Source organism: Manis javanica, chromosome 2, assembly GCF_040802235.1.
Source record: "Manis javanica isolate MJ-LG chromosome 2, MJ_LKY, whole genome shotgun sequence".
In the NCBI taxonomy this organism is placed as follows: Eukaryota; Metazoa; Chordata; class Mammalia; order Pholidota; family Manidae; genus Manis; species Manis javanica.
The window spans coordinates 102,293,047-102,305,753 of record NC_133157.1 but is presented as its reverse complement, the minus strand read 5'-3'; the positions used below and the strand labels follow the sequence as shown (position 1 = coordinate 102,305,753).

Here is a 12,707-nt window from a genome sequence, read left to right as displayed (position 1 = left end):
GAGAACAAGTCCCCACCACATGGGTCCTGCTGCACTCCCCCTCCCAAGAGCCCTCCAAGGCCCCACCTCACCCAGACCAGAAGCCTGTGCTCTGGTCTCATGTCCTGAGGCTCTCCCCTCACTCCCTCCAACCACTCCAGGGTCCTTGCTGGTCCCATGAGGCCTGGCCTGCCCCAACCTCAGAGTACTTGCCCCACACTGGGAATGCACTTCCCAGATACCCCACGGCTTGCTTCCTTGTACAAGTTCATGTTCTAACTGACTGCCCCCACCTGGCCCGATGATATTTCCTTCCCCTTTCCTGATTTGTTATTTTCTCCATTACTTATTTGAGGTCATTGTTTCTCCTTTCAGAGGGAGGTAGGGGCCACAGGGGTGAGGACCTTCATTCATGCTGGCCACTGTGTCTCTGGGTCCTGCCACCTGCCACCTGCTTGGGGCTGATGGGGGTTTGTTCACTGAAAGCCCTGCCTCTCTAGGGCATCATGTGCCTTCCAAACAGAGGGAACTCATTGTCATGATTCTCAGTTCTTAAGCTGAACACCTTCAGATACCTGGCCCCCAGGTATTGCCCACTTCCCCAGGTACCTCACAGCTAAATTTGGTCCCCGTTTTCCAGATCCCAGCTATAAAGGGTGGAGAGGGGTGACCAACTGGGGAAATCTGGGCTGTAACACAGGGCCTTTCTCTTCTTCTCGCTGGGGCCTTAGGAAAGCCTGGAAACCAGGGCCACCCCAAGAAACAGGCAGGCAGCAGGGGCTGTTGCCAACCACAGGCTGGCAGGTGACAGGCTGGGACCCTAAGTTCAGATGGGCGGTGAGAAACACTTTGCCTCACACAGAGCACAGAGCTTGTAGGCACCTCGGGTCTCCCCCCTCCCAGCTGGTGCACTCCCAGCCCGGTACCCAGGAGGTTGGTATCTATTGGGTTCTTGTTAGGTGAGCTAGCCCCTGGGCACACTTCCTTGTCCGTGCATTTCTAGCACAAGCAGAATCTCTGTGGAGGTGCCTGAGTGGAAGCTGCGGATGCTCCACATTTTGCTTCAGGGTTGGTTTCTTGGGATCTGACTGTTCCCTTTGAATTGTGGCAGCTCTGTCTGCTACAGGGTGTTTCAGAGTGGCCTCCTTTCTCCACAGCCCCTGGGTAGCCCATGGCACACCCTGGCAACCAGGAAAACAGTGGAGCCCTGCCTGTCCCCAAAAGAAGCAATTAAATTGCTGCAAGGAATTTGGAAAGAGAAAGGCACTTGGAAGCTCAGACCAAACAGAATCGTCTCCTACCTTCCCATCCTCATCTAAGAGAACAGGAGAAGGACAGCATTAGCTACGTTTCCTGCACCCATCCTCTCCCCAGGGGCTCCTGGGGCACGTTCTCCATCCCATACGACCACCTGCCCATTCACACTCGTGGGCAGCTAGCCCTTCCCCTGGCGGTTTACAGTTTGAGGGGCAGGAATCAAATTCTGAGGCTCAGAGTCTGGGACACCTTCCCACCAGTGTGCTTGGAGCCTTAACAGGGGACCAAAACTGCAGCCTTCTGGTGTTGTGTAAGTGGGGACAGCCCCCAGGCCCTCCCAACCTTTAGGGGCTCCTGTCATCATACTCCCCAAGCAACTTGTTCCCCAGGAAGGGAGACCAGCACACTAGGAGAGCTGTCCCCAGCTCGGAATCCCAGAGACTCTCGAAGCAGTGACAAAAGGCTCCACTTGGCATGACAGCTAGTTAACAGGCGGATGCACAGAAAACTCAGCTATGTTGTAAGAAAGTTGGAAAGTATGTTGGTCTTCCCTGGGATTTAAAATGACAGGTTTCTGTCACCGAACTTGGAAAAGATGAACTCTTCATCCTTAAGGAAAGAGCCCCACCTCCCCCAATCCCCCTCCAAAGTAGCAGTTTAGGGAAACACGTGCAGCTCTGAAAGTGCTTCAGGCAGTCTCACGTGCACGTTCTCTTCTTCTGGGGCTGCATATTCTCTGTGTCTGACAATGTGTTCTCTGTTACACCTCCTCTCTGCCAGGGACACATATAGTGACCTGTCAACTCAAACCATGTACTCTCTTAACCACAAGGCTCCACCATCTACTGGCCAGTTGTTGCATGGGTGGACCATTAACATGGCTTCTAATTTTACTCTTTGAATATAACATAAAGAGTTTTAATGAGTGTATGTAATTCATATTTTCCAACTTCAGGAAGTCCTGAAAGAGAAACCTAAGCCTTTATAACCCATGTCTGTGACATAGACAGGTTTATTTTTGAATCTCATTTCCTTATGCAATCCCCTTACACAAATGCATTATAAAACAGACCAAATGGAGATTATCTCCCTTTTCAAAATATGCATTCAAATGTTTGTCTAGATTTTGGGGAAGAACCCCTGTCACCTTGTGCTCACATGACATGTCTGATGTGCTCATGCTTCATTTTGAGATGAGCCCCCATGTATCCATATATAAAAGCAAATTGAAAACTGACATCACAAAGCTGCACCCTGAGTCATGTTTGGAGACCTCAGTTTTAAAACTTGCTTTCACTCTTTATGCCTTTTTTTCACTGAAATGAGCTGGGTTTAGTAATGGTTTGTTCCTGCCAACTTACTTCACTTCTCTAGTTCCCCCCTTCTCCAGGTATGCCCTGAAATCTTCAGCCTAGAAAGTGACTGCATTTAATTAAATGCAATTTTGGATTGAACTTTTTATTTAGACATTTTCCTCTGTTAATATATTTTGCTTTTTTTTGTTTTTTAGAAACAAACTCCAAGAGGCCAGAGCAGAAATGTTCAATCCAATAGCATATGCGATTGAGAAAACATTCCTTTTAACACTTACTTTCTGTGGCTGTGTTTATCATTAACCAACTCCTGGAGAATTTCAAGAGGATTCCCCATGTGAGCATTTGCCTCCTCTTTGGAATCTTCTATACTGAAAGCTGGTGAAGCTTTTAAAGCAAAGGGCCCAGAACTAACTTTGTTAGTGTGGTGCATTAACTCCTGCTGGAGCTCTGCAGATGTTCTGAGACGAGTCCCTTCCCGCCAAGTGCATCTTATCTGTCTCTGTCCAGGATGGCCAGGGCCAACAAGCAAACCCCATTTGTTTGTTACAGAGGATTCAGGGGACAGCTTCCCTTTGATTCTCTCAAGTTCACCCAAGTTCAGAAGCAGGATCCCAACGCAGCATTTTGTGTGAAGAGCCACACCTCAAATGCATGACATTGTCTCAAGTGCGTGGGGCTTAAACCCAAGTCAAGATAAGGTTCCTCCATTCCTCAGTGGTTATGTGTTCAGCTCTTTTAATGGTGGGCACTTCCTGGGCCTCAGGGACATAGGAGTTAAGCAGAACAAAAGCACAGGCTAGAGCGGAGAGAAAAATAAGCAAATAAGTGATTTGATTATGGGCAATGATTCCTACCAAAGAGCTGAAGAAAATTTTCTAGATTCTTTAGATTAATGATTTTCTAGAACTCTTGAGAAAATTTTCCTTTAAAACCTATTTTAAGAGCTAGGGGCCAACATTAGGCCTGGAAAAGGGGTGGTGGCTCCAGCAGTGGGACTGGATGGCAGTGGGAAGCCACCTAGAGAGAATCTTGTCCAAGGACTTCATCAGGAGGTGAAGAAACGGAGGCTTGCAGTGAGTGAGGGTGTGCATGAGTGGCACCACCACTCCCCAGTTGGGATGTCCGAAGTTCTCTAAAGAAGACAGGAGAGAAGATGCCAGGGGCAGCGAGCGGGGAAGGAGGAAGGGGTGGGAGGAGAGCAGCCTCGCAGACCCTAGCCGTGGACTCAATCCTGCTGATTCACTGGGGGGTGCTGGCCCCACTCAGCCCTCTTGTCAGTGAGTCAGGCCCCACTTCTTGTGATGAGTTTCAAGGTGACATGAGTTACTTAGTCCTTTTCCTTCCATAGTTGCCTCCCTCTGTCCCTGCCTTGGCATGGGGCAGGTTTCCACAGGGAGAGTCCTGGGCCTGAAGGAGCATAAATAGACAGGGGCTGCCATGGTGCATGTTTCAGCGGGATACTAGTGTAAATGTCACAGAGGCCACACAGCAATCATTCCAGTGTCCTATTGCTGAAACTTATTAAGCTGCATCCTTGGAATAATTTGTTTTTAATTGAGCACATATTTGATGCCACAGCATCAGGGGCTGGCACCTGCCCTGTGCTCTGATCACCAACCAGTCAAGGAGCAGAGCTGAGCTCAGGCTCTGCAGGGATGTCCCTCATCACCTGCCCTGTCACCACCCAGGGGCTGTACCCATTCCTGCCCAGTGAGCTTCCCAGGAGCAGAGGAGGGCAGGCAGAAGGGAGGGAAGGAGGTGGTAGCTATGCCAGTCAGTGGGGAGGTCCTGGCACCAGTCTAGCTGCTTCAGGCTGTGGGCATCCCCTCACCACCTCCCAGATGGCAGGGTCCTCCTCATTCCGGACATAAGCCACACTTTCTAATCCCTCCAAATGGGTGCTGAGTAAGGTGAGGGGTGGGCACAGGTTGGAAAGAGAAAGCAAAGGGAAAGGATGGCCTTGCCACATGGGTGGGCTCCGGGAACCTCAATGCCATCTTGTCAGTCAAGCCCTGAGCTTCCACCGCAGCCCTCAGCCTCTGGGCTGACTTAGCTTGGTTAGTGCTGTCACCATCCACATGGCTCCCCAGTGCTGGGCATTGGGCGCCTGGCATCCCTTCCTTCCTCTTTTTCGTTCCCCAAATCCAGTCAAGCCCACCTTCACCCATCTTCAACCTTTCCAACTTGGCTTTCTGAGATGACAGTTCCATGCCAGATGTGGCCACTTAAAAGATTAGCAATTAATTAAGAGATTCAGCTCCTCAGTCACACCCGCTTCAGTCCAAGCGTTCAGCAGCCACGTATGGCTTGTGGCTACCCTCCTGGGCAGACTAGAGCCTTTGTCTATTGGCAGAAAGTTCCACTGGGCAGTGTGCACCAGGGGGTGAGTGCCCCATGGCAGGAGGCCTGCCTGCTAAATATGGGGAGGGACAGATAGAGAGACAGATGGAGGGACAGACGGAGAACCCGAGTCCCTCTTAAACTTGAGCTCTCACTTCCCTGGCCAGTCAGCTCTGCCTCAGGCAGTGGGAATCAGCTCTGGCTGACTCAGAATTACCTGCAGGCCCATGGAGTCAGAGTCCCCGGGGTGGGACCAGGCATTGGTGTTTTGAAAGTTCCTGCACTCTGGCTTCAATTTTTAAGCAGGGCCCACTTGCTTTCCAAGACCCTGACGGATGTATTCAGTGGCTGCCGTGGCTACTTTTGGACCAGGGATCTATGACAGTACACACATGTCATCTATGGGGGGTGAGGGGGGGCGGGCAGAGGAAGGAACACTGCAAGCTGTGCTGGGAAATTTGCATTCTAGCCCAGGCTGTGTGATAGAGGACACATTGTGTCCCCCAGTGTGCACATCTCTCACTTGAAAGAGGCAAGGGTGTGGAGGTCACCTGGCCATTGGGAACTGGGGAGAGGAATATGGTGATGAGGCATGATTAGCCCTTACTGGGCACAATTAGGCACCATCCAAGTTTGCTCTAATTATCTCCAAGGCCCTGGCATGCCATGCAGAATAATGACCACCTTACTCTAATATGAAGTGTCTTGCTGTGGATAAAATGAGAGTTCCTGTGGCCAGGATTCTCACCTGATCCTGATTGGCTAGCTCACTGCACACCTGTGGGCAATACATTGCTGTTGACTCTATATAAAGAGGTCTGCCCAGTGCTCTGGGTGTAACATGGTGGTGCAGCTGTAAGGCTGTGGGAGAGCAGAGCAGAGGCTGGAGTGGTGGCAGCGCTGAGGACAGAGGCCCAGAGGATGGCTGTGTGGGATGGCTGTGCAGGCAGAGAGGCCCAGAGGACAGCTGTGCAGAGGGGCCCAGAGGCAGAGACGGGCTTGCTGCATGCAGACTCACTCTGAGTGAATGGGATTCTAGTGACTGACCTGCCACCATGGAAATAAAGTTGGGTATAACCCTTGGTCATTCCCAAAACCATTTTACTTTCATTTTCTTTGGTCACATTGAATCCATATCGAACTTGGCCAGGGCTGAAACCCATTGACAAGTTCACTGTGGAAGTGAGAGCACAAGTTCACTATGGATTCAATATGACCAAAGAAATGACAGAATGTTCTTGGGGTGAAACGGTTATACCCAACTTTATTTCCACCATGGCAGGTCAATCACTAGAATCCCATCCATTCAGAGCAAGTCTGCACGCAGCAAGCCGGTCTCTGCCTCTGGGCCTCTCTACCCATGCAGCCGTCTCAGTCTCTGTCCTTAGCACTGCCACTACTCCAGCCTCTGTTCTCTCCTGCAGCCTTGCAGCCATGCCACCATGTTGCCCAGAGCACTGGGTAGAGCTCTCTATATAGAGTCAATAATGAAGTTTTGCCCACATGTGTGCAGTGAGCTAGCCAACCAGGGCCAGGTGAGAATCCTGGCCATAGGAACCTTCACTCTATCCACAGAAGGGTACCGTGCAGCCAGCCCCTATGATCAAGACCACATGCCCAGTTGTGACAACCACTCTGGCCGCTTCTAAAGTGAGCGATTCCCTTAGTGTTTTGTGAAAAATCATTGAAATAACAATACCAAGTGGCTAAACAAAGCCAGACTGTTGTTGGAATTTTGATGGGGGAAAGGATTAATTCACTTCCAAGTGCCTTGGCTGCATTCCAGCATTATTTACTTAGCTGAGAACTGCCTTTCAACATCAGCCTAATGAGAAAGAGCAGTAAGTCTGAGTACTGGGGGAGGTGTGATGAAAGGAGTGGAGACAAGGTGGACATGCTACGGTTCTCTCATTGGCATGGTTCTCTGCTGGGCTTCTTACTTGGTGTGAAGAAAATGGAAGTTCGATGGCCAGGATTCTCACCTGACCCTAGTCAGCTTGCACACCGCGCACATGCAATGCTTGCAGGCGCAGGCTTGCACACCTGTGGACAATGAGTTATTACTGACTCTGTATAAAGGGCTCCACCTGATGCTCTGGGCCTGCAGGGCTGCAAGACAGCGGCTCAGAGGCAGAGACCAGCTTGTTGTACTCAGACTTGCCCTGAGGTGGATGGGATTCTAGTGCTTGACCTGCCACCATGAGAATAAAGCTGAGTATAAACTCTTTTACCCACAATATTCCGTTGTCATTTTTCAATCCAGAGTGAACTTGCCAGGAGCTGAGACCCTCAGTTAAGACAATTGGCCAGATCTCCAAATAAGGCACAGAGACTCTGGAGGGCTTGACTATTGCAAGGAAGGACCACTTAGTCAGGCTTATAGTCAGCACCTGAGTCTCCATTTGGTAGGGTAGCTTTCACCTGCTTACTTTTTCCAACTGGTTAATGGTGATTATGATCTAAAAACTACTCCTCTGTCATTCCAAGCAATTTAAGTGCAAATGTGTTGAGATATCCCCATGACAGGTCCCCCAGTTTATGCCCAATGTGCTGCCTTTCATCTGTGAAGCCAAATCCTGAATGGTTCTAACCTCCAACTTTTGCCGATCTTCCCGCTCCAGATGGACTTGCTTATGATGTATCTGCCATGAGCTGGGCCAAGGGAGGTTGACACGGACTGTCAGTAACCCTGGTGTATGTTGCAGGCCTGCAAAGGCACAATAGTGTATCCTCAATTGATGAGAGGGCTGTATTCCTCTCAGCAGAGCAGTTCACTTGGTTTATCTACCAGACTGTTAGGTGTATGAGTTCATGTTGGATATTTTCTCTCAACTTTAAAGACAAGATGGTGAAATGTGAAGCTTTGATTTTGGGAAACCATAGAGGAGCCCTCACCTATGCAAAGCTAAATAGGTGAAGATGATGACTAGTGTTTGTGGGGTACTTACTGTGGGCTTAAATCGCATTAAGAGCTGGAAATGCAAGATGAACTAACCCTAGTTCCTGGCTTTTAGGAATTCAGTCTGTGGCACCAATAAATAACACTTCCAGAATGAGGGGAATAAAAACATCTCCAGAGTGCCTGCAAAGGGGGGCTGGCCTTCTCCCTCCTCCCATCAGTGCTCTGACTGAAGCAGTGTCCGCCCCATCACACATGGAGAAAATGCAGGCAGGTGAAGGTGAATCCTTCCCCAGTTCACATGAGAAAGGGGCAAAGCCAGAATTCAAACCAGATCCACGTGGCTCCTGGGCCCAAAATTTTCCACTGGATCATTCAGCTTTGCAAAGGAAGCTGGGGTTCTAGAGCAAGGCAGATAGACTCTTTCTAGGGAAATATGGGAAGGCCTCACAGAGAGGGAGACATTTGAACCACAAAGACAGCAGACTTCCTATCTCCAGGCTGCTTCCCTCATCACCCATCTCCTAGGTCCTGGTGGGCACCCTCGGAGAAGGCCTAGATGCAGGGGGGTTCTTCCCTGTGCCAGCATTGGGGCACAGGCCCGCGGGCTGGCCTGGGATATTGCGGGATGGTAATAGACAGGCAAGGCCCAGAAGAGGCTTCTGAAATACTCCTTCCTGCGGCCCAAGCCCCAGAGAAGGGGATGGAGGCTGGGCTGCCAGGGAGACAGGGAAGGGATGGGGAAGGGCTTACCTGGGGCACAGGGCACAGGTGAATTCAGGTAACTTGTGCAATGAGGAACAAAGAGGACAGGCTTCTTTGCAACTTTACAAATGACCCTTGAAGATCTGATCATAATAAATTCCACACACAGCACTTGGATTCATATCACAGAACTGCCATTGCCTTGGTCAATACAGCTTTACTTTGGATGCTAAAATGTGCCCGGTGCTTTTAGTGAGCCATTGTCCGTGTTTCCCAGGTGTTGGCTGTGGAAGAACACTCAGCTAGCTGGTTGCCTGGGCACCTCAATTAGAAAATGGCCTTTCCCGCTGAGGAGCCATGAGCCCCTGAGAGATCTGCAAAGCCCCGTGAGACCACACAGTGACTGCCAATGGAGGGACAGTGCAGCTGAGGCCTTGTTGGGCAAGAGCCTCCCAGACTGGGCAGCAGCGCACAGACTTGGGGGTGCTGTGAAAACAGCCACAGGAAGGTGGCATTGATGTTCACTGTGCCGACTTTTGGCTTGGTCTCTCCCAGATGTCAAGCAAAGATGAAAAGCAAATAAAAATCCACCAGCACATATAGCCAGTAAACTTGGCTCGCCATTGGCATAAAAACACTCTGAGCTTGTCTCCTGGGATCCATTTAAATACTCCAGTGACATCAACCAAACCTCTTGAAAGGAAGGAGCGACACACAGCAGCAATTCACTGGAGAATTCCACTTTATTGGGGAAAAGTACTAGGTTATATAGGGAGGGACATAAGCTGATTGAGGTGCCACTTCAATGGGACTGGTGGCTATTGGCCAGATGCTGGGATTGAGGGGGGGTGAGAGGTGATTGGGCCTCGGGTGGCGCCGGCGGGAACCGAAGACCCGGAAGAAAAGCAGGAGGTTCCCCATCTTATGGGTGGGGGCCCTTCATCCCCCCCTTTCTCCTCTATGGGTTTGTGGACGTTGCTTTCTCTCTGACTGCTTCCTGCTGAACAGGGGCAGAGAAGGGAGTGAGGGCTTGAGGATTGGGAGGAAAGGGTTGATAGGACTCCCCACAGTAAGGATGAGTAGGTGTGGACTTCTTCAGGTTGGAAATCAATGAAGGTTCCCTGTAACCATAGGTTGAGGACTTGTTGATTCCAATGGTGCCAAGAGGATACGGGTATCAGGAGCCAGGCGTCTGCGGCCATTGTTTCCAGGAACAGTTTCCAGTGGAGAGAGGGGTCCATCTCAGCGTGTGGTGAGGAGGTCACGTGAGGGTGAGGGATCTTCTGTGACCAGAAGCTGATAGTTCCTGAGTAAAAGCTGGTTGAAAGTTTGATTAGTGAATTTTCCAACTTGGGATTTGATGAACTTTATTATACAGGGTAAGAAGAGACAGGCAAGAAGAATGATTATTATGGGGCCTGCAATGGGCTAGAGTCAGGTGAGGAGGGGGTTTGTTAGTATTGAAGAGAATGGGCTGGAATTGGAAGCAGAATGGAGGCTGGAGGCAAGGTCGGTGAGTTTGGTGATGTCAGTTTCTACAATGCCGGATTCGTTGATGTAATAGCAGCACTCTTCCCAGAGGAAGACGCAGGTGCCGCCCTTCTTGGCTGTAAGCAGATCTAGGGCCCGCCGGTTTTGAAGGGTGACTTTAGCTAGCGAAGTGACCTGTCTTTGGAGAGAGGCTAGGGAATCGGCAGTGGATGTCAGGGCTCCCTCAAGTTTGGTGTTGAGATCTCTAATTGCCCATAGAGAGTGACCCAAGGCTTCTCCCGAAAACCCTGCCCCAATGGCTGAGGTGGTCAAAGAGATACCGACTATGATGGAAAGGAAAGCAGCCCTTTTTGTGTGCTAGGGCAAGGGAGGTTGGAGCTCAAGAAATTTTGCCATGCTGTAAAGTGTAAACTGTGGGATTAGGGTGACGAGAATGCAGGGTGTATCAGAGTTGGGAGGCAGTGAGTTGAAAAGACTGCCATTACACCAAAAGAAGTGTCCCAGTTGCATAAAAGTCTTAGAGCCGGAGGTAGGGGTGTAGATAGAGAGGCAGTGAAGTGCGCTGGAGCGGGGTGGAGTTGGGCCTACACAGTGATGGATGGTGAGATTATCTGCATATTCTGGTTCCCATAGGGGTATGTCTGCCAGGGGGCAGCAGGGTTGTCCTTCTGCATGGAAGGAGTAGTTGGAAATATTAAGGGGCACGGTGGCCAGCAGTGGGCGCTGTAGTGATGCGCACAAGAAACAATGGGCGGTGCTGAGGGTGTGGTTGAGAAAGATGATGGTGTCTTGAATGAGCTGTAACCAAGAGTAGGAGAAATTAGAAGAGGGGCGGGGATAGGAAGATGAAGAGGCGCCATCAAACGTTTGAATAATGACTTTTTTGGAATGTCTGATATCTGATGCAACTTGAGAGATCTAGGAATGAGAAGGAACATACTCTCGAGAGATATGAAGGGTACCATGGGGGGTCGAGGACCCCCCATAGTAAACTGAGGCTGTGACTCTGGCAGCCCATCGAGGGTCCCAGGGATCAGGGATTGATAAGGAGAATGAGCTGTTGGGATATTTTATGAAACAGTTGGAGGAGTAATACTGTGGGTACTGGGAGTTACCCATGTAGTGAATGGCGCAAGACCAGTAGGGACATCCTCCGTAGGTGTCTGGCTATCGCCTGCAACAGGCTTGTTTTTGGTCATAGAGGAAGCAGAGGTAGGGAGAATAAAGGTAGCTGCTAGTGAACACTTCGGTGGAGGGAGGAAAATGAAGGTACAAAGGCTCGGAGCAGCCTTTTAGAGGGTAGTCTGATGTGGTAATGAGGGCAGTGGTTTTTGTTTGATGCTGTGTGAAAGTCTGTCTGACCTTGAATCGCCATACAAAGGAGGCTGAGGTGACCGGGAAGACGATAGAAATGAGGAGCGAGAGCGAGAGAGCAGTAAAGGAAGAAAAGGTCATGATTCGGGTATGGATGGCAAAGGGGGTGAACGGGAGATGTGGAGTTTCAAAGGATCAGAGGGATGGAGCGTGGAAGAGTAGACAGCGTCTTGGGCTGTATCCGAAGGACTCTGGGTTGGATCTTTGGTGTCTAGAGGAGGTGGGTCCTGGGTGTTTGGTTTCAACCTGGAGATATGAATCTAAGGGGTGACAGAGTTATCAGGCAGTGAGAGCTTAGCGGCTGAGGGGGTACAGAGAATGACTGGGTATGGACCTTCCCATTTTGGGGTGAGAGGGGGCTTATTTTCTGGAGGCTTATAAACACTAGTTGACCGGGTCATAAGACAGGAGGGTTTTGGGAAGCGGATGGATCCGGGAGGAGCCAATCCTGATATTTCCATAATTCGGTGCAGAGGAGAAAGAGTAGCGGAAGGGCCATGTTGGGAGGAATTGGTCCTTTGTGGGAAGGGAGCCCCAGGGGTAAAATTTGGCAGCTGTACATGATCTCAAAGGGTGACAAGAAGGAAGGTTTTTTTGGGAGGGCCCGAATGCAGAGTAGAGCTAAGGGAAGTAAGCGAACCCAGTCAAGGTGTAATTCCAGAGATAGTTTGGTCAGGATGTCTTTTAGAGTCCTATTGGCTCTTTCTACTTTTCCCGAAGCCTGTGGTGGATAAGGACAGTGTAGATGGCAGGGGAGTGAGAGCGACTTGGAGAGGTTCTGAATGATTTGGGCAGTGAACTCAGGGCCTGTTGGGAGCAAACCTGTGGGCCTTTGGGCAGGCTCGGTTACGAAAGCCTTAAGACAACAGCAACCTTTGAGTAAAGTCTCTCCTGTAAAATCGGAAACAATGAATCCATCCACGTGTTAGAAACAAGTTTTCCCCTATTACCAAGAAACGCATTTAGCAAACTCCTAAGCCGGAACTAGTAGTTAAGTTACCTAGCAACCTGTGATTTTCTGTTCTTTCCACTGGCCTATTAATATTGCCAACATCTTGTTAATCAAGAAACACCCTCTACCCCAGGGGAAAGCACCACCCTTGAAACCTCCCTCCCAAGGGCCCCCACCCACAAGATGGCGAACTCCCTGCTTCTCTTCCAGGCCCTCCACTCCTGCCGGCACCAGCCAAGGCCCAATCACCCCTCTACACCTTCCCGCCGGCGCCACCTAAGACCCAATCACCTTCTGACCCACCCCTTCCTTGCTATCTGTATAAATTGAGCCTGCAAACAATAAATTGTGTCAGCTTGATCAGACATCCTGTCTTGCTGTCCGTTCTTTGTGT

The 12,707-nt window shown here is 50.2% G+C and overlaps 1 long non-coding RNA gene across 1 annotated transcript in view; it reads left to right on the top strand.

The window, feature by feature from the left end:
- Positions 1-12,184, top strand: part of LOC140847770 (uncharacterized) — a 37,002-nt gene extending 24,818 nt beyond the window's left edge. Inside the window, exon 4 of the long non-coding RNA XR_012127932.1 lies at positions 8,774-12,184. This is a non-coding gene — a long non-coding RNA (uncharacterized lncRNA). The remainder of the gene's footprint in view (positions 1-8,773) is intronic.
- The last annotated feature ends 523 nt before the right edge of the window (positions 12,185-12,707 follow it).